Source organism: Ambystoma mexicanum, chromosome 4p (assembly GCF_040938575.1).
Source record: "Ambystoma mexicanum isolate Mex_15411 chromosome 4p, UKY_AmexF1_1, whole genome shotgun sequence".
Classification (NCBI taxonomy): Eukaryota; Metazoa; Chordata; class Amphibia; order Caudata; family Ambystomatidae; genus Ambystoma; species Ambystoma mexicanum.
The window spans coordinates 1,059,444,041-1,059,469,869 of NC_090927.1; the positions used below are offsets into that span (position 1 = coordinate 1,059,444,041).

The following is a 25,829-nucleotide window of genomic DNA, read 5'->3' on the forward strand; positions in this document are numbered from 1 at the left end:
GTACAAAAGAAAAAACGGGGTTTTCCCAGTTCCCGAATGGACAGAGTTATTGTAGGCATACTCGGCTATCCAAAGGATATCTTTCCAAGTTTTTTCAGTTTGTTGCAGCATGCAGCGTAAATACTGTTCCAGAGTTTGATTGGTCCTCTCGGTTTGTCCGTCGGTCTGAGGGTGGTGACTGGTCGATAGTCTCACATCAATTTGAGCCGACCGACAGCAACTTCGCCAAAAATGAGAAATAAATTGACTACCTCGATCCGAAATTAGAACCGAAGGAAAACCGTGCAGTCGGACGATGTTTTCGAGAAATTCTCGGGCCAGAGTTGCTGCTGTTGGCAAGCCTTTGAGCGGAATGAAATGCGCCATCTTGGAGAATAAGTCCACGATTACTAGAATCGTATTGTATCCGGAGCATGGAGGTAGATCGGTGATGAAGTCCATAGAAAGTGTATGCCAAGGGCGAGGTGGGATGTCAATAGGGCGTAAGAGGCCTGCTGGTCTTTCCTTTTGGCTCTTGTTTTGGGCGCATACTCCACAGGACATTATAAAGTCTCTGATATCTTTTTTCCAAGACGGCCACCAGAAGTAGCGCTTGATCTTTTCTGAGGTCTTGGCTATACCGGGATGACCTTCCATTAAAGAGTCGTGATAACAAGAGATTACTTTTTTCTGTAAATCTGTGCTGGGTAGGTATAATCGTTCTTGGAAATACAATAAGTTGTCCTTTACTGCAAAGTCCTTTCCCTGCAGATGCCAATTCTGTATGTCTGCTGGAGTTACAAGTTGCCTGGCTTTATCCTTAACTTCCTCTATGGATTCTGTGGCGATTACACCCAGAATTCTTTGTTCGGGAATGATTGGTACAGGTTTAGGGTTGATCAAGTGTTCTTCCACTCCCATCCGAGAAAGGGCATCGGCTTTACCGTTCTTTGTACCAGGTCGATAGGTAATTATGAAGTCAAACTCGGCAAAGAATAATGCCCAACGGAGTTGTCTAGAGGATTGGGCTTTTGCGGTCTTCAAATATTGCAGGTTTCGGTGATCCGTAATCACAGTAACGGTGTGTCGGGCCCCCAGCAGATAATGCCGCCAAGCCTTAAAGGCAGACTTGATAGCCAGAAGTTCCTTGTCAGTAATCGTGTAATTGATTTCAGGAGGCGAGAATTTGCGGGACCAAAATGCCACGGGATGCAACTGATTGGTTACCGGGTCCTTTTGTGATAGAACTGCCCCCATGGCAAGGCTTGAAGCATCAGTTTCCACGATGTAGGGGAGTTCGGGGCGAGGGTGTTTTAAGATTGGTGCAGAGATAAATTTAGTCTTCAAATCCTGGAAAGCTTGTTCCGCCTCGGTAGACCATTCAAAACGTTTGTTTTTCTTTAACAAGGCAGTGATGGGCTGGACTATTCGAGAGAATTCGGGGATAAACCTGCGGTAAAAGTTAGCGAAGCCTAACATGCTTTGCACACCTTTTACGGAAGATGGTGATGGCCATTTGAGAACTGCATCGACCTTCTTTGAATCCATACGCACTCCGCCAGGTGATAATATGAATCCCAAGAATTCAACTTCAGTCACGTTGAAAACACATTTTTCCAACTTAGCGAAAAGTTTGTGTTGACGCAATCTTTCGAGGACCATTTTCACGTGTTTCCGATGTTCAGATTCCGATGAAGAATAAACGAGGATGTCGTCAATGTAAACAACAACACATACATCTATGAGCTCTCTGAGGACATCGTTCATAAAATATTGAAAGGCGGCCGGGGCATTGCAAAGTCCGAAGGGCATGACCTGATATTCAAATAGCCCATACTTGGTGCGGAAGGCCGTCTTCCATTCATCGCCCTCTTTTACTCGTACCAAGTGGTAAGCTCCTCTAAGATCCAGCTTTGTATATATGCATGCTTTTCTGACTTGTTCCAGGAGTTCAGGGATCAAAGGTAACAGATAGCTATTCTTAACGGTGATCTGGTTCAGGGAGCGATAATCGATACAAGTTCTAAGGTCTCCTTCCTTTTTTGGAACGAAGAACAAAGCTGAAGAAGCAGGGGACTTGGAAGGACGAATAAACCCATTTGCCAGGTATTGATCCAGGTATTGTCGAAGGTGAAGGTTCTCAGGCTCGGTGAGGGCATAAATTCTACTACAAGGAGGAGTAGATCCAGGTATCAGGTCTATCTGGCAGTCATAAGACCTATGAGGAGGTAGAGAGTTAGCCTGATCCTTCCGGAAAACATCTTGGTATTCTAGGTATTCGGGAGGTAACTGGGGAGTCTCTGAAGAAATTGCGGCCAGTGCAACACCAGGTGGAGGGTGACAAGTAGAGACACATTCTGGAAACTGGACCGTTCTTGCTCGCCAATCGATCAGAGGATTGTGTTTCTCTAACCAAGGTATTCCTAGAATAATCTGAAACTGAGGGGCCTTGATCACATCGAACACGATCTTCTCATGGTGTCCATCTTGACTTAATAGCGTCACCTCTTGAGTGGTATGCGTTACTGGCCCGGAGGCTATCTCCGTACCATCCACCGTAGTAATGACGTCCTTTACAGCCTTGGGACAAAGAGTTAGATTCATCCTCAAAACCATTTCATGATCCACATAATTGCCGATGGCACCGCTGTCGACGTAATCTTCAATTGCATGTAATCGATCCGGATTATCAGGGCTAATGAGGACCATAGGTATCACGAAATGCGAGGTCACGGAACTGGTTTTCACGCTCGGCAAGAGGACCTCTATTCTTGTCGGGCGAGGTCGTTTCCCTGCTCAGAGTTTGTAACTTTGGTAACTGCAGCTCCTACTGCCTTCTTGGCAGGTTTCACCGGACAGTCTCGAAGAAAGTGCCCTGAGTTTCCGCAATATAGGCATAATTGCAACTGTTTCCTCCTTTCCCGCTCCCTTTGTGTTAGAGGACCTTTCAGACCCCCTATTTGCATGGGTTCCCCGGAGTCTACTCCTTTGGAAGGAGTTGGCGGTTTGGAAAATACTCGAGCATCAAACTTGAAACGATCGGCCTTCCTGTTCTGCAGCCTGTGATCTATTTGAACGACCAAGTCTATATAATCCGAACAGTCTTGTGGGGGATTCACTACTTGGGGTAAAACGTCTTTGAGCTCTCCACGTAGACCTCTATAAAACAGCGTAATCCTTTTGTCCTCAGGCCATTGAGTTTCCACTATTAGTCTATTGAAAGATGCAATATAAGCCAAAAGGTCTTGATTACCCTGTCGCAACGAAAGAAGCTCATTGTCCAAGGCCTGCCCCTGTGAATGTCTTGCGAACAGTTTTTCCATACTAAGCTGAAAGGCTTGAAAATCATGGAGAACCGGATCATCTTGATTAACTAGAGGGATCGACCAGTCTGCCGCATTGCCACTAAGGTACGAAAGTACAAAAGCTACTTTTGCTTGATCAGTTGGAAAGGCTGCTGGCCGGCATAAGAAGTGCAACCGGCACTGATTGATAAATACTGCAAACCTCTTTGGGTCACCAGAAAATCGTTCGGGCGGAGCCAGAGGTACATTCCCAGGTAGGTTGATCTGCACTGGATTCATAGAGGACGTTGAAGGAAGATTTGCCCCTGATGCGGGTAACTGGGTCTGTCCGGCTTGTGACTGTAGCACTTGTCTAGCAAGATTGTCTGTTCTCTCCTTGGAAATAATTAGTTCCCTTCTTAGAGCATTCGTTTCCTGACGAGCTGCATGCACTTCTGCCCTTAGTTCCCCAAGTAACCGGGCTAGGGGGTCAGTATCCGAGGTTTCCATAGCGCCTGGGTGAGAGTTTTGCGGTAGGCTTTGCGTTCTGTAACGCTCACCTGATTCTCGCAGAGGCGCCGGTCTTGACTGGGCGACTACCGTATCTTCAAAGGTGATGTGTTGCACCCGGTTGGCTCTTTGGGCTGGACCTCTGTTCACTGTATGCCTGACGTGTAGAGTAAGATGTCTTAGGTAAGTGAATGCCGAGCTCTCCATCTGCCTCGGGGCAGGGTGCTGTAACCAGTTTCTTCACTGGATAGGTAGCGCAGGCCTCTTGACTTCAGAGGACTGCTGCCCGTCGTTTACTGCACGAACGGTAAGTTTCGAGTCATTCAAATGTCTTTAAAGTCTTTAGTAATGATGTCTCTTGTTTTTCAGGGTTCCGGCGATGGCGGATGACGGGCTGAAGTGAGTTGAAGATGGAGCCCGTGTGATGAATAGAAGCGCCTGGAAGCACGTAAGTAAGCGCTTGTTGCCTGCTTCACGATGCGCTCTAACTGTCTTTTTATTTTGCAGGTACGAGTTCGGAGCGGCTGCAGGGTGCCGGAATACCCACTGGATTAGATGTGGAAAGGAGTAATGGCACGTGAGTATTAAAGTTCCCCAATGTATTTAAACGCACCTTGTTTTGTCTTTCAGATGCCGGAATGCAGAGTGAAGACCTCCGGAGCGCACGAAGAGTAGGTAAGCTTTTGCCTTTCAGATGCCGGAATGCTAACCTGTTCTTTCTTGTCTTTATAGGTGTTGCTGAAGACTGGATTCAGGATGGTAAGCCTTTGCCTTTCAGATGCCGGAATGCTAACCTGTTCTTTCTTGTCTTTATAGGTGTTGCTGAAGACTGGATTCAGGATGGTAAGCCTTTTTCCTAGGCCCAGGACCGGATGCAGAAGACACGATGAGCGTTCTGCTGCAGAGGTTGCAGAATAACGCAAAGCAAGATTCATCCACCGGGTGTGGTTTAAATAGCCTCCTGTAGTGCTTAGGTGTCTCCTTCCACAGCCACGCCTAAGTAAGAAAAGAGTTCCTGGTAAGAAAAGAGTTCCTGCCTTCCAGAAGAGTTCCAGTGTTCTGAATCTAGGGAGTGGCTCCAGCCCCACCCAACAGGAAAAGTAGTTCCAAACAGAAGAGGATCAGAGGCTCAACTGGCAGGCAAGTAAGCAGCATGGTCTGCTGAAGGTAAGTCTACCCAAGCATTATGAGCCCGGCGCTTCCAGCGCTGGGACTGGGCATATTTATGAGCCTGGTGCCACTGGCGCCAGGACTGGGTCCAAAAGGTCCCAATTGGGACTGGTTGGCACTCGGAACCTGGGTTATGGATCTGCTTCCAAGGGAGTTGGGAAAACCCTGACCTTTTGGAAGCAGAGATCATGACAGTAAGCACGTGATGTGTCTCATGGACGTGTGAGACGTGACGTGATCACGTGGTCACGGGATGCTGGATGTTCGTTGCCGTGGGAGTCTCTGTGGGCGTGACCAGCCGTGAGCGCGCCTCCGTGGTAACTGCCAGCGAAACAAAGGACTGTAGACGCCGGGGCTACAGGCTGTTGTCCTCCTACGCCAGGCAAACTGCTGGTTCTCTCTATGTGCAAGGACTGCTCTTGTTGTTAGGTGTGATGTGGGGCGTGTGGTTGTGCGGTTCTTAATAGGGCGAGCAACGGGAGACGTGACAGAGCCCCCCCTCAAAGGCCCACGACCCCGTGGGCTGGACGGGTTATCCTGATGAAAGCGAGCAACCAGACGTGGGGCATGGACATCCCGGGAGGGAACCGAGGAGCGTTCTTCAGGGCCATACCCCAACCAGTCAACCAGATACTGGAGGCGACCCCTGCAGAGACGGGAACCCAGAACAGCACTGATCTCATACGTATCCGGGGAGGACACAGAAACAGGGGCAGGAGATTGGACCATCCGGGTGGCAGAAAGACAGGACTTGAGTAAGGAAGTGTGGAACACCGGGTGGATATGCCAGGAAGAGGGAATAGAGAGCCGTAGGGCTACCGGGTTCAGAACATGTGAAATCTTGTAGGGACCGACAAACCGGGGCAACAGTTTCCGGCAACCAGGGATCCGCAAATGGCGAGTCGACAGCCAAACACGGTCCCCAACCTGATAAACAGGAGCCGCCACCCGTTTCTTGTCAGCCTTGGTTTTGATAGAGGCTTGGGCTTCCCGCAAATGAACCAGTGTCTGGGCATGGATAGATTGCAGATCCCGAGCACAAAAATTGGTGGCGGGAGTGGAGGAGGAAGAGAAATCGGGGAGAGGGAGAGAACGAGGATGCTGCCCATAGAGCGAATAGAAGGGGGAGAACCCGGTGGACGAATGCCAGGCATTGTTGTATGCAAATTCGGCCAAAAGGAGCAGGTTCAAACATGTATCCTGATACTGAAGGGTCAGGCATCGCAGGTACTGTTCGAGAGCCTGGTTTACCCTCTCGGTCTGGCCATCGCTCTCCGGGTGGTAGGCTGAGGAGAAGCAGGCATCAATGCCAAGGATCTTGGTAAGGGCCTGCCAAAAACGGGATGTGAACTGCGTACCGCGATCGGATACAATGACTTGTGGAAGACCAAAGAGACAGAAGATCGACTTGAAGAATAGTTGGGCCAGTACAGGGGCTGAGGGAATCCCGTGACAAGGAATGAAACGGGCCATCTTAGTATAGGAATCGACTACCACCCAGATGGAGTCGTACCCTTGTCTGCGAGGCAAATCTGTAATGAGGTCCATAGAGACCGTATGCCATGGTCTGGGAGGAATAGGTAGGGGCTGAAGGAGACCCACGGGACGACCCCTGCGTGTCTTGCACTGTGCACAGATGGCGCAAGTGTTTACATAATGTTGCACGTCGCGTCTCATAGATGGCCACCAACACCATCGCTTTAGTAACTCCAAGGTGCGATGCTGTCCAGGGTGCCCATTGATGGCCGTGTCGTGAGACCAAGCAAGTGCCTAGTTACGTACATCGCTAGTGGGGAGGAATAACTTATCTTGTATGAAGGGCAACCCTTCCTGAAGTACCAAATCCCATTCTGTTAGTGCTTGTGGATGATGTGAAACCCACTGTCGGATGAGAGTTAGCATGGAGGGAGGAGGAGTGCACATGCATATGACATGACCTTCGTTCAGAAGAGTATCTGGGTATAGGGGCAAAGAATCCCCTCCGGGTGAGCGAGATAAAGCATCGGCCTTACCATGAGAAAGCCCTGGTCTATGTTTTACCACAAAGTCATAGGCGGCAAAAAACAGGTGCCAACGCACTTGTCTGCTGTTTAAACATTTAAGGGAGGCCAGGTCCTGCAGGTTTTTGTGATCTGTGTAAACCACGGTTTGATGTTTGGCCCCAATGAGATGGTGTCGCCAGGTTAGTAATGCATCCTTAATGGCCAGTAACTCCTTCTCGGTGACTGTGTAATGGGACTCGGAAGGTGTAAATTTTCTTGAGTGGAATGCTACGGGATGCAACTGACCCGTGGAGGGACAGGGTTGGCAGAGCACTGCACCTAATGCAAAGGAAGAGGCATCGGCCTCCACAACAAACGGGAGTTCGGGGTCGGGATGCTGTAGGACAGGAGCTGTGGTGAATCTAGCTTTGAGTGTCTCAAAAGAACGTTGATGTTCTGAGGTCCAACATAACTGGACCCGAGGACTGGTCAAGGCAGTCAGTGGTGAAACAATGGATGAAAAACCGGCAATGAAACGCTGATAAAAGTTGGCAAAGCCCAAAAACGACTGGAGCTGTTTGAGACAGGTTGGAGCGGGCCAGTCGATGATGGCACGGACTTTGGACATGTTCATGGATAGACCTCCAGGTGTAATAAGAAAGCCTAGAAACTCTACTTCCCTGGTATGAAACACACATTTCTCGGGTTTGGCGTACAAGGAATGTCTTTTTAGCCGAGTTAGGACTTCTGTGACATGGCCTATGTGTTCCTCCAGTGAGGACGAAAATATCAATATATCGTCTAGGTAGGCCACAACAAAAACGTCTAAGACGTCAGAGAATACTTTGTTAACAAAATGTTGAAACGTAGCGGGGGCATTGCAGAGACCGAAAGGCATTACAGTGTACTCGAACAGCCCTTGTCGAGTACAAAATGCCGTCTTCCACTCATCTCCGCTACGCATACGAACCAAGTTGTACGCCTGCCGAAGATCCAACTTAGTAAAGATGGATGCCTTGGAGAATCGGTCTAGTAGCGTCGAGATGAGGGGTAAGGGATACCAATTCTTGATGGTAACGGCGTTCAATCGTCTGTAATCAACACAGGGACGTAAGTCACCCTCTTTCTTGGGTACAAAAAAAATCGGACTAGCAGCTGGAGAGCTAGAGGGTCGTATGTGACCTAAACGTAGGGCTTGTTGGATGTATTCCTTGAGTACCAACTCTTCCGATGGAGATAAGGAGTATATTCTGCCCTTTGGTATAGTTGCCCCAGGAACCAAATCAATGGGGCAATCATAGGGTCGATGTGGTGGTAGGCCTTCTGCCGTGACTTTGTCAAAAACCTCTCGGAATTCATGATAGACAGCGGGAATCCCAGCTGTAATGGCCCCCACAGTGTGTGGGATGTTCATAGATGGATCTGTCTCCTCAAGGCTGGCGGAGGCCATATCCCCAAGGACAGTGGCCGGGGATGAAATTGTGGCGGACTCGCTCAAACAGAAGTGTTGGCAAACTTCAGATTCAAAGGTGACCTGTCCATTGCCCCAGTTAATCAAGGGATTGTGTTGTTTGAGCCATGGAATGCCTAAAATGATACCGAACTGCGGCGTGGAAATGAGATCAAACGCCAGCGTCTCTTGGTGCGTGCCCTGAATCACCACTAACATGGGAGCGGTCTGCTACTCAATGGGACCAGAGACAAGTGAGGTACCATCGACCGCTTGTACTGGATCTGGATACGTTTTCTTGATCAAGGGTAGATTAAGGTCCTGAGCCAGTGAAATATCAATAAAGCAGCCAGTGGCCCCGGAGTCGATCACAATCTGTACTGAGTGTGCCAAATCTCTGGCTGGTTTCAGCTGGGCCTGGACTGCAATCGGTCTGATGGGACCAAATACAGGTTCATTGGGGGTCAGAGAAGGACTCGCCCGTACCCCCATGCCTAGGGGCGAGCCTTCTGAAAACCCGATGTTTTATTTTTAGGGCGGCGAGGACATTCTTTAACATAGTGCCCTAAAGTACCACAGTAGAAACAGGCGTTATCGGTTCTCCGATGTTCCCATTCGGCCTGAGTGATGGGACTCCGGATCCCGCCGATTTGCATGGGTTCCGGAGTAGAGACGGATGGGGCTGGGAGTGTCTGATTGGAAAAAGCCGTCTCTGCTTTCCTCTCAGACCTGCTAGCGCCCACCTGTAGGGCCAGGTCCACTAACTCAGGGAAGACTGATGGAAGAGCCGGCACTACAGAAAGAGTGTCTTTCATGTGGCTACAGAGACCACGGTAGAACACTATGGGTTTCTTTTCTTCAGGCCACGAGGTCTCTGCAGCCAATTGATTGAAACGGGTGATGTAATCAATCAGAGTTTGTTTTCCCTATGTAAGATCAAGCAATTCCAGGTCTCGGGATTGTGCCTTATACCTGGTGTCAAAAACCTTTGCCATTTCTGTCACCAGTAGATCGAAATTGTATAGAGCAGGGTGATCGCTCTCTAGTAATGGGTTCGCCCAAATGGCCGCTACACCTGACAGGTGAGAAAGAAGGAAAGCTGCCTTGGTAACAGAGTCAGGAAAAAGTTGGGGTCTACACAAGAAGTGAAGTTTGCACTGGTTGAGAAAGGTACGATATTTCCTGGGATCCCCCTGATAACGTTCGGGGGCAGCAAGAGGAAAGGAGGTTGGAAGGACCACTGGAGTGGGGACTGTGGGTGCTGTGGACGCATGTGCAGGCGGATCTGGGGGAGTGGGGTCGCCGAATTCGGCATCTGCGGGTAAAGGGGCGCGTGTGCTTTGTAGGGCATCGAGTCTATGGTGGATAGCCATTGTGGCTGCGGCCATGTCGGTCCTAAGGGCCGCAACCGCTTGCATTAGAGCGGCCACAGGGTCCCCGGAGGAAGTATCCATAATCTGGACGACCAGGAAGGCTTCACAGTCTGTTCTGATCTTGATGGTTGTGCAGATTATTGAACCTCCGTCCCCAAGTACCGCACAGACAGAAAGGATACACTGTCTGTGCAATCTTTGAGACCACAGATGTGTTGAGCCGTCAATCAGGTAGCAGGAACGCCGGAAGGACCCCTGACCGCTGCAAGGCAATGGTTAATGGTTAAACAGGAGCAGTGCAATTGATACGGGTAACGGGTAACAATCAGTATTAACAAGGCTTACCCAGGAGTGTTGCAAGTAGGGTCCTAAATGTGGTAAGAGCCACAGATTGTTGATGGTGGGGAAACAGGTGTTCTGCACGGCTCGAAGGTGAGACACACCTGCGTCTGATGTAGATGGACCAGCAAGGCAAGAAGGTCAAAACCAAGTTCCAAGATTCTAGGTTCAGAGAGGATAATCCAAAGGCAGTCCAAGAGAGTTCCAAAGTCAAGGAGCTGGGGAAACAAGGCGGAATCCAAGAAACAGAAATCCGAGGGGCAGGCAAGACAAATCCGAAGAACAGTCCGAGGTCGCAAAATCCGTGATCAGAAACAGGTAAACCAAAGCGCTACACAATCCTCAAGAGTTCAGCTGTGAAGCGCTGTACTCACGTTGCCAAGATGCTTTTAAACTGATTAAGTAAGCACGTGATGTTTCTCATGGACGTGTGAGACGTGACGTGATCACGTGGTCACGGGATGCTGGATGTTCGTTGCCGTGGGAGTCTCTGTGGGCGTGACCAGCCGTGAGCGCGCCTCCATGGTAACTGCCAGCGAAACAAAGGACGGTAGACGCCGGGGCTACAGGCTGGTGTCCTCCTACGCCAGGCAAAATGCTGGTTCTCTCTATGTGCAAGGACTGCTCTTGTTGTTAGGTGTGATGTGGGGCGTGTGGTTGTGCGGTTCTTAATAGGGCGAGCAACGGGAGACGTGACAGTCGATCAATATTTCTCTACATCCTCATCATCTGTTTCAACTTTTGAAAAATATGCTTTCTCCCCATCCCCTCATCCACCCCTTTACTCCCCTTAATCCTCTACTCACTTTGCTGACTTTTTTACTAATAAAGATTCCTCAGTGCTTACTTTTTTCTATCTTATTCTTTATCAGTGCCTCCACTGACCCTTGTGTCTTCTCCTTCCCCACACTGCCCTGTATACACCACTTTCACCCCCTCTCTGATTCTTATAATGCCCCCTTCCTATCCCAAGTTCCTACAAATTATCTCTCCCCTCCATCACCTTCCTTAATACCCATTGTTTATCTTCTTTTGAATCCTTATCTTACTTCTCTCTTTAATGTCTCTTGCTCCACTACAATCCTTCTGGCTACCTTCTAGCAAGCAATCATTAGCCCTATTCTAAAAAACGTCCCTTCATATGAGAATCCCTTTTAATTTTCACCATAGTCTTGCCATTTTTTATCCAAATTCCTTGAAAGAGTTGTTTCCACCCAAATCTCCTCTTTCTATAATCTACACAATGTTCTTTGTCTCTACCAATCTGGTTTCCGCCCATCTCACTCTACCGAAATGGCATTAATACATGTTTCTAACTTCCTTCTGTCTGCTCAACATAACGTGCTTTCTTCCATACTCTTACTTCTTGAGCTGTCAGCAGCATTTGACACTGTTGACCACCCTACTCTCCTATCTTCGTTAGCCCCTATGGGCTTCTCTGGCTCACTTCTCTAGTGGTTGTATTCCTATATTTCTGGCCATTCCCATTCTGTTTCCTAGGCTGGCCATCTTTCTTCTTCATGCCCCTAACTTGTTGGGGTCCCTCATGGCCCTGTACTTCGTCCCCTACTGTTTTTCCTTTACAATCTTCCCTTCTCTCCCTTGATCGACTCTTGCAATCTCTCGTGTCATTTCTATGCCAATGATTGACCCATGTTCTTCTGTTTTTTTTTTCTTCTGTGATTCCTTTCACTCCACTAATTCCTCTTGTTCCGTGGCTGTCCAATCTTGGACGGGTGCTCAAATTCTCTACCTCAAGCCCTCTGGCACTGAAATTCTTTTCTTCGCCCTCTACTTCTCCCACTCCGACCAGCCTTCGATTTTCTCCTTCTGTTGTCCCCTTCTGCTTGCAATCTCAGTGTACCCACTCTTTGCGTTTCTCTTTTTTTTATCACTAATGCTGTCCGTACTTGTCATTTCAATCTCTATAATCTTAGTTGGGCGCGCCAATTTGTCTCTTTTAATGCTACAAAGGTTCTTGTATCTTTGTTGTTCTTGATTACTGTTCTACCCTTCTGTCTTGTCTTCCCCGCTCTCATCTGACCCCTCTCCATTCTGTTTACAATTCAGCAATTCATCTTTTTATCCTACTCCCACCTCACTCCTCTAGGTCGTCCACCCTCCTATCTGCCTCAATTATGCATTTTGACTCCCTTCTTTCCTTGCACTTTCTTTGCATTGTTTATAAATGTCTCTATGGTCTTGGCCTCATCTACCTTTCTTGCTTGCTCTCACTCCACTTCCCATGTCGCACTCTCCACCCACAATTTCTCTTACTTCTTTCTGTTCCCAAACCACTTTATGCTTCTTCCCGTTTTCGTTCTTTCTCACTCCTCCCCCCAAATATTGGAACTCTCTATCTATGCCTATTCGATCTTCCCCCTCTTACCATCTGTTTCATCCCTGCCTAACAACGAATCTTCTCTCTTCTTCCAGTACCTCCTCAGCTAGTTAGTTTACCTCTATTCATTGTTGCCATTTTTGTTAAATGTTTTGTACCGATTGTTGTAACATTTAAATATCAATAAAATACAAAATATAAATTCGTAGATACGTGTTTTGAATCTCGAATGGCCAATCTCTAAACATTGAATTTTCAATTACTGTAATGTGACTATTCAAAGCAGCAGTACAATTGCATTCAAGTGATTTTCCTCTTAATGTTTTCTGTCTTTGGTAGGGTGATCCATCTACAGCTCTAATCTTATTAGTTCAAGAATTTCGTTCTCCATCAACTATGCATTGGGCCTCATTACGACCCAGGCGGTAAGGGGTTAATGGCGCCGTAAAAGGTGTCGGCGCCGTTAAACCCTTACCGCCTAATGACGAGGTCCCTTTGCGGGTCCCGACCATAACGGCTGGTTTTACCAGCCGTTAAGGAGGGAACCCGCAAAGGGACTTTCGAGGTAATTACGGTACCGCAATTTGCAGTACCATAATTACCACCTTCCCCATTTCTATTGAGCCCTATGGGGGCAAAAATGGGAATGGGGAAGGGCCAATGGTGAATGGGGAATTACCGCCCCGCCAACCTTGGAATGGGATGGTAATTCCGCCATTCACCATGGCAGAGTTGGTAAAATACCAGCGTCAACCATGGCGCTAATAGCGCCTTGGTTAACGCCAGGGTTGTAATGAGGCCCATTGTCTCTCAAAACAGAGATTGCTTCGATAGGCTATAATTCAACAATGTGGACTTCCTCAAAGAAATGTTTAGTAAAATAACCCTTGTTTCAAAGCGTGTACTACTGTCATACAGTGGCAGATATAGTGGTTAGCTTCGTGCCTTGACTCCTCTTTTCATATTCTGAAGTATCCTCAAGCCAATCACAGTGCTGCTGCATGGGTCCCGTAAAGAGCCATCCCCTTCCCCTTCTGGGCTGGGACCAAAACCTGCCTCTGCTACTGAAGTGACACGTTGGCCATCATTTTGTGAAGCATACCTTTCTCTACTCTACAACATAATCAAGGTAATTTTATAATAAGTGGAACTCCATGCAGGGAACCGGCAATGTTTGAATTTTCATGCTGTTGGGATCCCTGCATGCAATTTTCAACTTTTGCAAAAGTGAGTGCAAAAGTAGAACAAAAACAGACAAAATCACCTTTTGTTTTTGTGCAACATCTATTATTATGTATCACGTCACTTTGACAATAGGAACACATATATTGAACACTGTTACTCCCTCTTCCCCATTGACACTCTTACAACCATCCTAACATTCTGATTTGCATGGGGCACAGTAACGTCTAGTAGTGTTTTGCTGCTTCCTACAGAAAAGGCGACCATCTGCTATAGAACATTGCAGCATTAGCTTCTAGGTTATATGATGATCATTCCATAATGATCACTATGCTATTCTTTCAAGACACATAACCTTTGTTGGTGGCTCCAGCTGTCTCCACATCCTGGCAACAGAACATGTTGCTGTCACTAGTAATCTTAGGACTAAGGGGGTCATTATGACCTTGGAGGTAACCATGCCGCAATTTGCAGCATGGTTACCCCCTTACTGGTACCGGGTCCGGGTTTCTTGAATGAGGAATTACCAGGCCATTCCAACCTTGGAGAACCCGGTAATTCCTCATTCAAGGAACCCGGACCCGGTACATCCCCATTCCCATTCGGAATGGGGGGGGAGTTAACAACGGGCCCGTTAATAACAGGCCCGTTGTTAGCTCCCTGGTCTGCTAGCGGGACCAGTCTAAGGGCGCCTGGTTTTACCAGGTGCCCTGCGGATCCCATGAGCAGACTCGTAATGGGGCGGTAAGGGGTTGATGGGTCCGGCACCATTACCGACGCCGTTAACCCCTTACAGCCAAGGTCGTAATGACTCCCTAAGCATTTTTCTAGTCCAATATTTTTTCCTGGTTCATTCCCCTGAATACCCAGTAAAATAAACCCTGGATCTTTCAGTATGTCATATGTCACAATATATTTTATAGTTGACTGGATCTCAAGCCGAAAGTCTCTAAGGGATGGACACTCCCACCAGGGATGTCATTTCACCAAAATGCCAGGGGTAGTGCAAGTGACATCACATGACCCTTGACCTCTGGTGACACCCCAGGAAGTGATGTCACTTGAACGCGCCCCCAAGTGACATAACGGGATGTGATAGCACACAAACTTCAGATGTGTCTAACACCTGTGTTTCCACCCAGAACATTCAAGCACGCACTATCACATTCCTACTCATTCACCCACCAGCCACTCACTCATACACCTTCTCTGTCATTGTATTCTCCACAGAGGCACACACCCACCCAGTACATTCAAACACACACGCTATCGCATTTCTTCTCATTCACCTACCACTGACTGACCCATAGCACATAAATAAATCTGACACGCACTTCCCACATGCAAAATACACATCACATTTAAAAGAAAAGCCTTCTTACCTGTTTTTCCAGCTTCGGTACATAACTCGAGGCCACCCTCTGCACCTCTGTGCTGCTCACAAACACGAACCAGGAAGCTGGGAAAGCTGTATATGAGCTGCGAGGAAGCCGGAGGAGACAGGATTGGAGCTGAATGTGGCATGTGACACGTGACACATGTCAAGGTCAGGTCACCCTGCTGAGCGTTTCCTTCTCGTGCTGTAAGCCCTGGCCCAGCCTTCACCCTTATGGGTGAGGCCTGGGCCAGTTCCCCCCAGAGACCTGGTGTAGCACGGTCCCCGCTACTACAGGAGCTTCCAATTTTAATACAGGGGTAACAACAGAAACTACAGGGGTTGAGGCTGTGATCCTCAAATGACGTTCCTGACTCCCACCATAAATCCACTTTCTTAACAACCTCTCCAGCACATGTGACTGAAATTCTGAAAGTTCGTTTGCATTATTCCCGGTGTCCTATACCATCTATAGAGTATGTTATATTGTGCATCCATTACCTGCACGCTTGGGGATGTTTTCTGCATTTTCCTATCTAGCGATGCCAGTTTTGATCTATCTCCTCAGGTTCAATTCCCTTTCCCACAATTGGACGCAATGAAGTGGACTAGTGGATTTTGGCATAATTATTTCCTTATACATTGCTGATATAAACCCCATTGTTGTTGTTATCCACTGGATAATCTTTTAAAATAGGGGTTAGGTCTTACGTCACCTTCTACTTGTTAATGGGGTGCCGAAGCCAATGACATCATTGGAAATATCCCATCCAGTCCATTTCAGTGACACCAAAGTCAACTTTACATTGCTCAAAACTTTTTACTCTCTCTCCTAGGAACATGTCCCCCATTTGTTACAGCCCCCCTTGTTTCATCTTATCAACGCAGAGTCTTGCATTCCCGGGTTGAAGTTTGGGTTCCCAAATAGCGTTGTAAAGAGAGATAGATCTGTAGTCATTCCTGCCAGTTTTGTAATCTCGTCCCGCATAGTTATGGTGGAGTTAATGGGCCTCATTACAACCCTGGCGCTAAGGGGTTAACGGCGCCGTAAAAGGCTGCAGCGCCGTTAACCCATTAGCGCCTGATTACGATGTCCCTTTGTGGGACCCGTCCTTAACGACTGGTCTACACCAGCCGTTAAAGTAGGGACCCGCAAAGGGACCTTGGTGCTAAGTACGGTACTGCAATTTGCGGTACCGTACTTAGCGCCTTCCCCATTCCCATTGAGCCCTACGGGGCAAAAATGGGAATGGGGAAGGGCCATGGAGGAAGGGGGAATTACCGCCCCGCCAACCTTGTAATGGGGTGGTAATTCCCACTTTCTCCATGGCGGAGTCGGTAAGTTACTGGCATGGACCATGGTGCTTTTAGCACCATGGTTTTCTGCCTGGGTCGTAATGAGGCCCAATGATTGGATTTACTGCCAGTGATCCTGCTCTATCTTTAGCTTGCAGCCATAGCTGTTTCCACCAACCCCTTTCTCTATAAACAACCACAACCTTTCTAATTCTGATTGAAACTACTTCCCTATGACTCCCACTTGGGTGGCCATAAAGTAGTTCTGTATATCATTTGCTGCTATCCCTCCTCGCTCTCTTGGACTCATCAGTGTTTGTTATGTTTTCAATTGCTTGTTTTCCACCGTAGATATACCTTGTAAAGATCCTTTGGATTTTTAAAAAGATCTCCCTTTGAATGATAATTGGCAGAGCTTGGAATAGGTATGGCAGCCTTGGTAAAATATTCATCTTATATCTTATATAGGCTGCAAAAGGTTCCATAGATAGTAAAAATAATATTGGTGACAATGCGCTTCCTTGCTTTGTTCCACGTTCTATCTTAAAGTGGCCTGAGAGACCTCCATTCACCTTTACCCTGGCATTTGGTAGTTGGTCAAGATCATTCTAGTCATTCCTGGGCCAAACCCTACTTCTCTAACACCTTTTTGAGATATCCATATTCCACTTTGTCAAAAGACTTCTTGGAATCTTACGCTAGAAGGACTACTTTCAATTTAAAACAATGTGTCTGATCAATGGCATGCATCACCCTCCTTATAATATGAAAGGTGCTCCTATTGTGGATAAATTCTTTTTGGTCATGGTAGAATTTTTCTAGGCGCCTTGCCAAGATGCCTGTAAATAATTTTACATCTATATTAATCAATGCTAGCAGTCTATATGAAAAGCTCAGTATGACCTTCCTTCCCTGGTTTAGGGATGATGGTGATTTAGGATGCCATAATTCCTTGTGTCAATCGCTCTGTCTCTCTAATATGGTTAAATATGTTCACCAACTTGGGACCTAAGATTGTAATACATTTCTTCTAGAACGATGCTATCAGACCATCAGATCCAAGGCTCTTATTCAGTTTTAGTCTTTTGATTGCATATGTAGTTTCAGTTAACGATATTGGACGCTCTACTAATTCTCTTGTTCATCAGTTATTTTCCCCACCTGTATCCTTTTCAGGTAGGCTTCCTGCAAAAAGCAGGCGGTAAAAACCAACCCGCAAAGGGACCCAGGGAGCTAATTACGGTACCGCAATTTGCGGTACCGTAATTAGCGCCTTCCCCATTCCCATTATGCCCTATGGGGCAAAAATGGGAATGGGGAAGGGCAATGGTGGGAGGGGGAATTACCGGCCCGCCAACCTTGGAATGGGGCGGTAATTCCCCTTTCCGCCAAGGCGGTGCCGGTATTTTACCGGCATGAACCATGGCGCTAATAGCGCCATGGTTCTCCGCCATCCGTGTAATGAGGCCCATAGATTCCCATTTTCTGTTGCATGATTTGTCTTTTGGGTCATTCTCTTGGAAGATATTAACTAGTATTTCCTATGAACCGGATCTCTTAGGATCCAGCTTCCCCTCCTCTGACTTCTCCCTCCTTGTTTTATTGCTATCTAGACGGGTGCATGGTTCAGACATTGATATTATGCCAACCCCTGCTTCTTCTACCACTTCACTTTACAGCTGTCTTGTGTTACCCAGATTCTGCCTCCTGTGCCAGGAATTTGATCGATCCTCTGGTTGTGACCTGTTCTCGACTATGCTCCAAGGCTTCTCGACTCAAATGCACTTATATTTCATGCCCCACTTGATTTGTTTTTCAAGACTCTGCTATTATTCCATGACCATTCACTTCTCTTACCCTCTTTACTTGGCACATCAACATCTTCCTATCATCCTTCACCTCTTAAGGCTGCCCTCTTTAATACCAAGGTGCCATATTCAGGGTAATTCATAGAATTTCGCACAAAAGTAGCGTATTCATGGATTTTAGCCTCCAAAACCAGCCGTGGCAGAGAGTGGCACAGCGACCCTGCAGCAGCGCCAGTTACGCCCCCAAGAACGCCCTCGCGCAAGGAAAAGCCATCAAAATTCCCAATTCAGCGCAAATGGCTGCGCTAACCCTGGACCAGTTTACAGGGCTGCCAAACAGCAAAGCCAAGCGGGTTACGTGTATTACTAGGGTGCGCATGAAGTTTCACACGCGAAAGGGCCTGTGCGAGTGGGGTATGTGTATTACTGGGGTTCGCGGGAAGTTTCACACGTGATTTCAGCAGGGTACGTGTATTACGGGGTTCGCGGGAACTTTCACACGCGAAAGGGCCTGTGCGAGTGGGGTACGTGTATTACGGGGGTGCGCGGGAAGTTTCACACGCGATTGGCCTGGGTACGTGTATTTCAGGGGTGCACGGGAAGTTTCACACGCGATTGGCCTGGGTACATGTATTTCAGGGGTGCGTGGGAAGTTTTACACACGATTGGGCCTGGGCGAGCGGGCTACCACTCACCGTCTGCCTTGCGTGTAGAAGAACGCGTAGCCAACACCCACCCGCTGTGAAGTAATAGCGTGTGAACCCCAACGCCTGGAAAACACACGCACCGCACCCCACGAAAAGCACATACAGAGCAATGGAAATCCACATGGGATCTTCAAGCCCTGCCAGGGCAACATCCGTGCGTGATACGTCACAGATGCGCTTACGTGCTAAGGGCATTTGGTCCAATGGAATCGCGTGCGTGCGCTGACGCGCTCATGCGCTAAGGCCCTTTTTTTCGAATTACACGCTGACGTGCAATTTCTTCACGTGCGAAATCACTCCGTATCAAGCTGACCACGCGAAAACACACGGAAGACCACGCTCCTGCACTGAAGGCCATTTTCCTGCCCCCAAGAGCCCCGAGCACACTTCCACCTGCCATCTGCTGCTGCCTGCCTGCCTGCTGCCCACGTGCCCTGCTATTTGCTGCCTGCACATCAGCCATCTGCAGGGGTGCAGTTGCTGTGACCACCCCCGATGGAACTGAAGACTCCCGACTGGGATACCATCGCTCCAGAGCCCAGCCCCAGGACCCAGTTGCCCACCCACGCCTGCCTCTGGGGTTAACATGTCGGGCACACCACCATCTGAGACCACTGGCAACCCCCAGCCAGAGAGGCAGAGGGCCACCAGCTTCACTGCCACCGAAGTTGGTGTCCTGGTGGAGCAAGTCCTGGGGCAGTATGATGCCCTCTTCGGAAGTTCGCACGCCGACAAGGAAGGATGGACCAGGATCTGGACGGACATCGTGACTGCCATCAACGCGGAGGGGGGGGCAGTCCGAAGATTCTAACATGTCAAGAAGCGCTGGGAGGACTTCAGGTCCAGGACCCTCAACAAGGCCCGGCGCCTCTTGAAGGCAGCTGATGCTAAGGGGCGCCGGGGCCACCTGTCGGAACATCAGATGAGGGTCCTGGAACGCATATGCCCAGTGCTCCACGTCCAGGTCCTTGAGAGGCAGACCCATCTGGAGTCGAGCGGTAAGTGTACATGCATACTGATTGTAAGCTGTGCGTGTGGTGGTGTGCCAGTAGTGTGCAGGTTGCACATGTGGTTTTGTAGGGCCATGTATGGATGTGTATGGACAGGGCCGTGAGACTAACACATGCGAGTCCTCTCATGTGTGAGACACATCGATGGTGCATGTGTGTGTAAGCTTGCATGTCAGAATGCAGATGTGTGAGCACACATGCTTGAATGACTGTGTATGTAAGTTGGCATGGTTGTAGTGTCACACATGGATGTCGGTTCCAGCTGCATGTATCTGCACCGTGTACATGTGCATGTGTGTGTATTTCACAAGGGTGCAACAGTGATGCAACATGGATGCTTGGGACTCTGATATGTAGAAGACTGATTGCCAGATGTGACATGGATGCCGATCTCATCACTGCGACAGTTGGTGGAGGTGTACACATGCATGTAAGTGTGGTGGCGTGTGTGCATGTCTAGTGCACTCCCTGTGTTTCATGTGATGTCTGGCTCACCTTTGGCTGCTCATGCTGTTGTATGTGTATGGATGGTGCTGGCTGTTGCCATATGGCTGTGGAATTGCTCAGGTGTGTGAGTTGACATGCCATGTGTGTTGGGGATTGTGATGCCATGTCTGAAGTTTGACACTGCCACTCATGTGCAACTGGCATGTGTGTATCAGTCCATTGTACAGTGTCCTGATGCCTGTCTCCTATCTCTCCCTGTCTGCAGCGTCAACTGATGAAGAGGGTGGAGAGGGTGCTGTGGAGCACAGCGGCGGGGATCACACCACCAGCCGGAGACGCAAGGCCTGGCTCCCCTCCCAGGTTGTGATCTCGTCAGGGAGTGAGAAGTCTGGTGCCGTGTCCCAGGCCGCAGCTGCGAGGGTAGGTCCAAGAGGCAGAGGTCGGAGTTGGACTCCTCGGCAGCAGAAGGGGCAGCTGAGACCCCACAGGGTCCGACAAAGGAAGATGGCACGGAGTCATCCAGGTTGGTGGGGGGTTTGGTGGAGGAGGAGGCCCCACAAGGGACAGAGATGGGGTCTGGAGGTGGGGATTCCACTGGTGCCAGTGGTGCAGTGCAGGGGCAGGGACAGGAGGCAGCACAGGCCGCCGCGGAGGTGCCTGTGTGTAATCCTGTCCCCGATCCTGTGACTGCATCATCCCGCACCAGCAGGGATCCCTACGTCCAGACCAGTTTTCAGGGAGGGGATCCGCTTACAACAACTGGTTCCTCTCCCTGCGGACGTGGCTATCCTCTGACCGGGTTGAGCCTGTCCTTGGTGGGGTGGCGTTGTGTCAACGGGACATGCAAGGTGACCTGTAGTCTTTTCATGGGGAGACTGCACGTCATCTTGAATGGCTCGTTGACCACGTCAGCCTACTGGGACAGGTCACCCAGGCCGGATTCCTCCGTTTGCTGAACCTTGCTTCGACCCCCTCCTCACCTGAACCCCCTATGCGCCAGTCGTCCTCCGTGCCATCTTCCCACCCATGTATCACCTGGGTACCCTGTGGAGCTGCCTCTGACCGTGCGGCCAGGCTGGTGGAGGACACATGCCTGCCACAGTCGGGAGTCAGACGTCCAGCAGGGGTGGCCACCTCAACAACTGCACCCCAGCCGGAGGAGGATGTGCAGGCAGCAGGAGCCAGGGCACGGGCACAGGCACAGCAGCAGCAGCAACAAGGTGGGAGCCATGATGGCTCGGGGCCTTCGACATCGGAGGGGCAGGCATCGGCCAGAGGGCAGAAGGACCCAGGACTGGAAGTGTCTTCCGTGTGGCAGCGGTTAGGCCATGCTATAGATGCGGAGCGGCAGCGGGCGGAAGAGGCACGGCTCACGATGATCAGGGCGGAGAACTCCATGCAAAGGGCTCTGAGGCGGGCCGAGTTCCTCAAGGCAATTCGCAGGGACCTGGAGGTCAGGATGTCATTGTCCCTGCGAACCCTCGGGGCCTTAAAAGAGGACCGCCTCCGGGACATCGAGCAGGAGTTTGATGATGCCCTGGCCCGGGAAATCAGGAAGTGAGCCGTCGGACTAGCCCGCTGCAATTGTATATAGTTAATTAGTGTTAGGTTTCCTTTTGGTTTTCATTTCATTTGGGGCGCTTGGACAATGCTCCACCTTTTTGTATATATTTGTTCATTAGGTAGGGTTTTTGTAGGTTTCCTTTCAATGGTTGGGCCCATGGACCCTGGATTTGTACTTTGTATATAGTTCTACACTGGATTTCACTTCATTTAAGTTTCTTTTTTACCATGGATCAATGGATGTGTCTTATTTTTACACTTTGGATTTGGTTGGACGGACAGACTCTTTGGACCCATTTGCTTTTGGATTGATTTGGATTCTGGTTTAACACATTGTTTTAAAATATTTTGGCCATGCAGCTTTTTCTTCATTTTTTCCATTATTGTGTGATTTTTTTTAATTCATTTGGTTAATTATTGAATGCACATTTATTATATACTTTACTGATGTGGTCTTATCTCATTTGTTTTGTGCATGTCACAATGTTGATCTTATCACAGTCATGTGTCACCATTGCGTGGGTCTGAGGGACATTGATTCATGGCCACGCTGGTTATGTATTTTCTATCATGACTTTGGGAATTCAATGTGCGGTGTTTGGACCTGGGTGGTATTTGGGTGGCCATGAGGGGCATGGGTCTGGAGTGTGATGACCTGTCAGGGGGGACATGTGTGGGGGCCTGCTGGCAGGTGCCCCTGACTGCTGGGGGGTGGGGGTGCTGGAGGACATGTGTGGGGGCCTGCTGGCAGGTGCCCCTGACTGCTGTGGGGTGGGGGTGCAGGGGGACATGTGTGGGGGCCTGCTGGCAGGTGCCCCTGACTGCTGGGGGGTGGGGGTGCAGGGGGACATGTGTGGGACATGAGTGGGGGCCTGTTGGCAGGTGCCCCTGACTGCTGGGGGGTGGGGTGCTGGAGGACACGAGTGGGACATGTGTGGGGGCCTGCTGGCAGGTGCCCCTGACTGCTGGGGGGTGGGGGTGCTGGGGGACATGTGTGGGGGCCTGCTGGCAGGTGCCCTGCACTGCTGGGGGGTGGGGGTGCAGGGGGACATGTGTGGGACATGAGTGGGGGCCTGATGGCAGGTGCCCCTGACTGCTGGGGGTGGGGGTGCAGGGGTACATGAGTGGGACATGAGTGGGGGCCTGCTGGCAGGTGCCCCTGACTGCTGGGGGGGGTGGGGGTGCAGGGAGACATGAGTGGGACTTGAGTGGGGCCTGCTGGCAGGTGCCCCTGACTGCTGGGGCGTGGGGGGGCAGGGGGACATGAGTGGGACATGTGTGGGGGCCTGCTGGCAGGTGCCCCTGACTGCTGGGGGGTGGGGTTGCTGGGGAACATGTGTGGGGGCCTGCTGGCAGGTGCCCCTGACTGCTGGGGGTAGGGGTGCAGGGGGTCATGAGTGGGACATGTGTGGGGGCCTGCTGGCAGGTGCCCCTGACTACTGGGGGGTGGGGGTGCAGGGGGACATGTGTGGGACATGTGTGGGGGCCTGCTGGCAGGTGCCCCTGACTGCTGGGGGGTGGGGGTGCTGGGGGACATGAGTGGAACATGTGTGGGGGCCTGCTGGCAGGTGCCCCTGACTGCTGGGGGGGTGGGGTGCTGGGGGACAGGTGTGGGGGCCTGCTGGCAGGTGCCCTGCACTGCTGGGGTGTGGGGGTGCAGGGGGACATGTGTGGGACATGAGTGGGGGCCTGCTGGCAGGTGCCCCTGACTGATGGGGGGTGGGGGTGCAGGGGACATGAGTGGGGGCCTGCTGGCAGGTGCCCCTGACTGCTGGGCGGTGGGGGTGCAGGGGGACATGAGTGGGACATGTGTGGGGGCCTGCTGGCAGGTGCCCCTGACTGCTGGGGGGTGGGGTTGCTGGGGAACATGTGTGGGGGCCTGCTGGCAGGTGCCCCTGACTGCTGGGGGGGTGGGGGTGCAGGGGGACATGAGTGGGACATGTGTGGGGGCCTGCTGGCAGGTGCCCCTGACTGCTGGGGGGTGGGAGTGCAGGGGGACATGTGTGGGACATGTGTGGGGTCCTGCTGGCAGGTGCCCCTGACTGCTGGGGGGTGGGGGTGCTGGGGGACATGTGTGGGGGCCTGCTGGCAGGTGCCCCTGACTGCTGGGGGGTGGGGGTGCAGGGGGACATGTGTGGGACATGAGTGGGGGCCTGCTGGCAGGTGCCCCTGACTGCTGGGGTGTGGGGGTGCTGGGGGACATGAGTGGGACATGTGTGGCGGCCTGCTGGCAGGTGCCCCTGACTACTGGGGGGTGGGGTGCTGGGGGACAGGTGTGGGGGACTGCTGGCAGGTGCCCTGCACTGCTGGGGGGTGGGGTGCAGGGGGACATGTGTGGGACATGAGTGGGGGCCTGCTGGCAGGTGCCCCTGACTGTTGGGGGGTGGGGTGCAGGGGGACATGTGTGGGACATGAGTGGGGGCCTGTTGGCAGGTGCCCCTGACTGCTGGGGGTGGGGGTGCAGGGGGACATGAGTGGGACATGAGTGGGGGCCTGCTGGCAGGTGCCCCTGACTGCTGGTGGGTGGGGTTGCTGGGGGACATGTGTGGGGGCCTGCTGGCAGGTGCCCTGCACTGCTGGGGTGTGGGGGTGCAGGGGGTCATGCTTGGTGATCAGTAGTGTAAGGTGACATGTGGCTTGGCTGGGGGGCATGCACATAGTGGATGGGCTGCCTGTGGGACATGACCAGGGGTGCAGGGTAGTCCCCTGTGGTGTGGGCTGCCTGCAGGGGCTGTGGAGGGTGTAGAGGGAACACCTTGGAGGACCCACACTGCCAATTCACGTGTAGAAATCCCCGGCACCCCAGAAATACATCTACCCTGCTGAAATCGCGTGTGAGACTTCCCCGAACCCCAGGAATACACGTACCCCACTCGCACAGGGCCTATCGCGTGTGTAACTCCACGCGTACCCCAGAAATACACGTACCCCACTCGCACAGGCCCTTTCGCGTGTGAAACTTCCCGCACACCCCAGAAATACACGTACCCCACTCGCACAGGCCCTTTCGCATGTGAAACTTCCTGCGCAACCCAGACATACACGTACCCGGATCCAATCGCGTATGAAACTGCACGCGAAACCCAGTTATACACGTACCCCACTCGCCCAAGGCCTATCGCATGTGAAACTTCCCGCGCACCCCCGAAATACACGCACACGCTATTTTTCACACAGCGGGTGTCCGTGTTTGTCGCGTACCCCTTTGCACGTCATTTGTCCTAGAGGGACACAGTATGGCACATTCATCATAGCTGTATGTACGTGATTTTTGTTAGCGCACATTTTTTTCATGCGCAGGGACGCTACCTCCTGCCTTCGTGTGGCGGACGTGTTTAGGCCTGTGCGCGTCTTTGCCCGTGCGCTGGTTTTCCCAATTCGATTCCATGAATACGTGTTGTAGGCGAGCGTGTGGGCGTTCCGCGCACTTGCCTCCTGTACTTCCCTCGTGACGCCCACATTTTCATAAATTGTTCCCCATTCCGCGTGTCACGCCCCCTGTTCCCCCTACTTTTGTTGTGTGCGCCGCGCTATGTGCGATTTCGCTGTGCGCTTAGCGCACGCTGTTTGGAGACATGTGCGCCAGCGTGCGCCACGCAGAATTTTGGCACACATCCTGGAATTTCCTCACGCACGGACTTCCATGAATCGCTGTGCGTGGGTTTCGCTGCGATTTTTGCGCTGGCACTGCGATTCGCACGCTTTTGCACGCTTGCGCTGAAAATTTCAGCGCACATTAATTCCATGAATCAGCTCCAATTGTCTTCACCTTCCTTGCCATAAGCCCTCTCTATCAATTGTCTTCATTGTACCTTTCCGAGGATCTGCACCTCACTGCTTCTATTCCTTCATGTTTCCACAGTCTCTGGATTACATCTGCATGGCTGTTCTTTGTCTTTTCGATGCTTTTCATGGTTTACAGGGATGCTGGGCATCAGAGCTCGTGTGGTTCCATGTTGTTACAGGGCCATCTCGGTCACCACCCCCTCCCGCCCCCCAACCCCCGAAACCTA

General features: G+C 50.8%; 1 protein-coding gene across 1 annotated transcript in view; it reads right to left on the bottom strand.

Annotated features, from left to right (window-relative positions):
• The window catches only part of LOC138453620 (G-protein coupled receptor family C group 6 member A-like), a 345,839-nt gene that overhangs the window by 63,543 nt on the left and 256,467 nt on the right, over nucleotides 1-25,829 (bottom strand). The window lies entirely within an intron of this gene.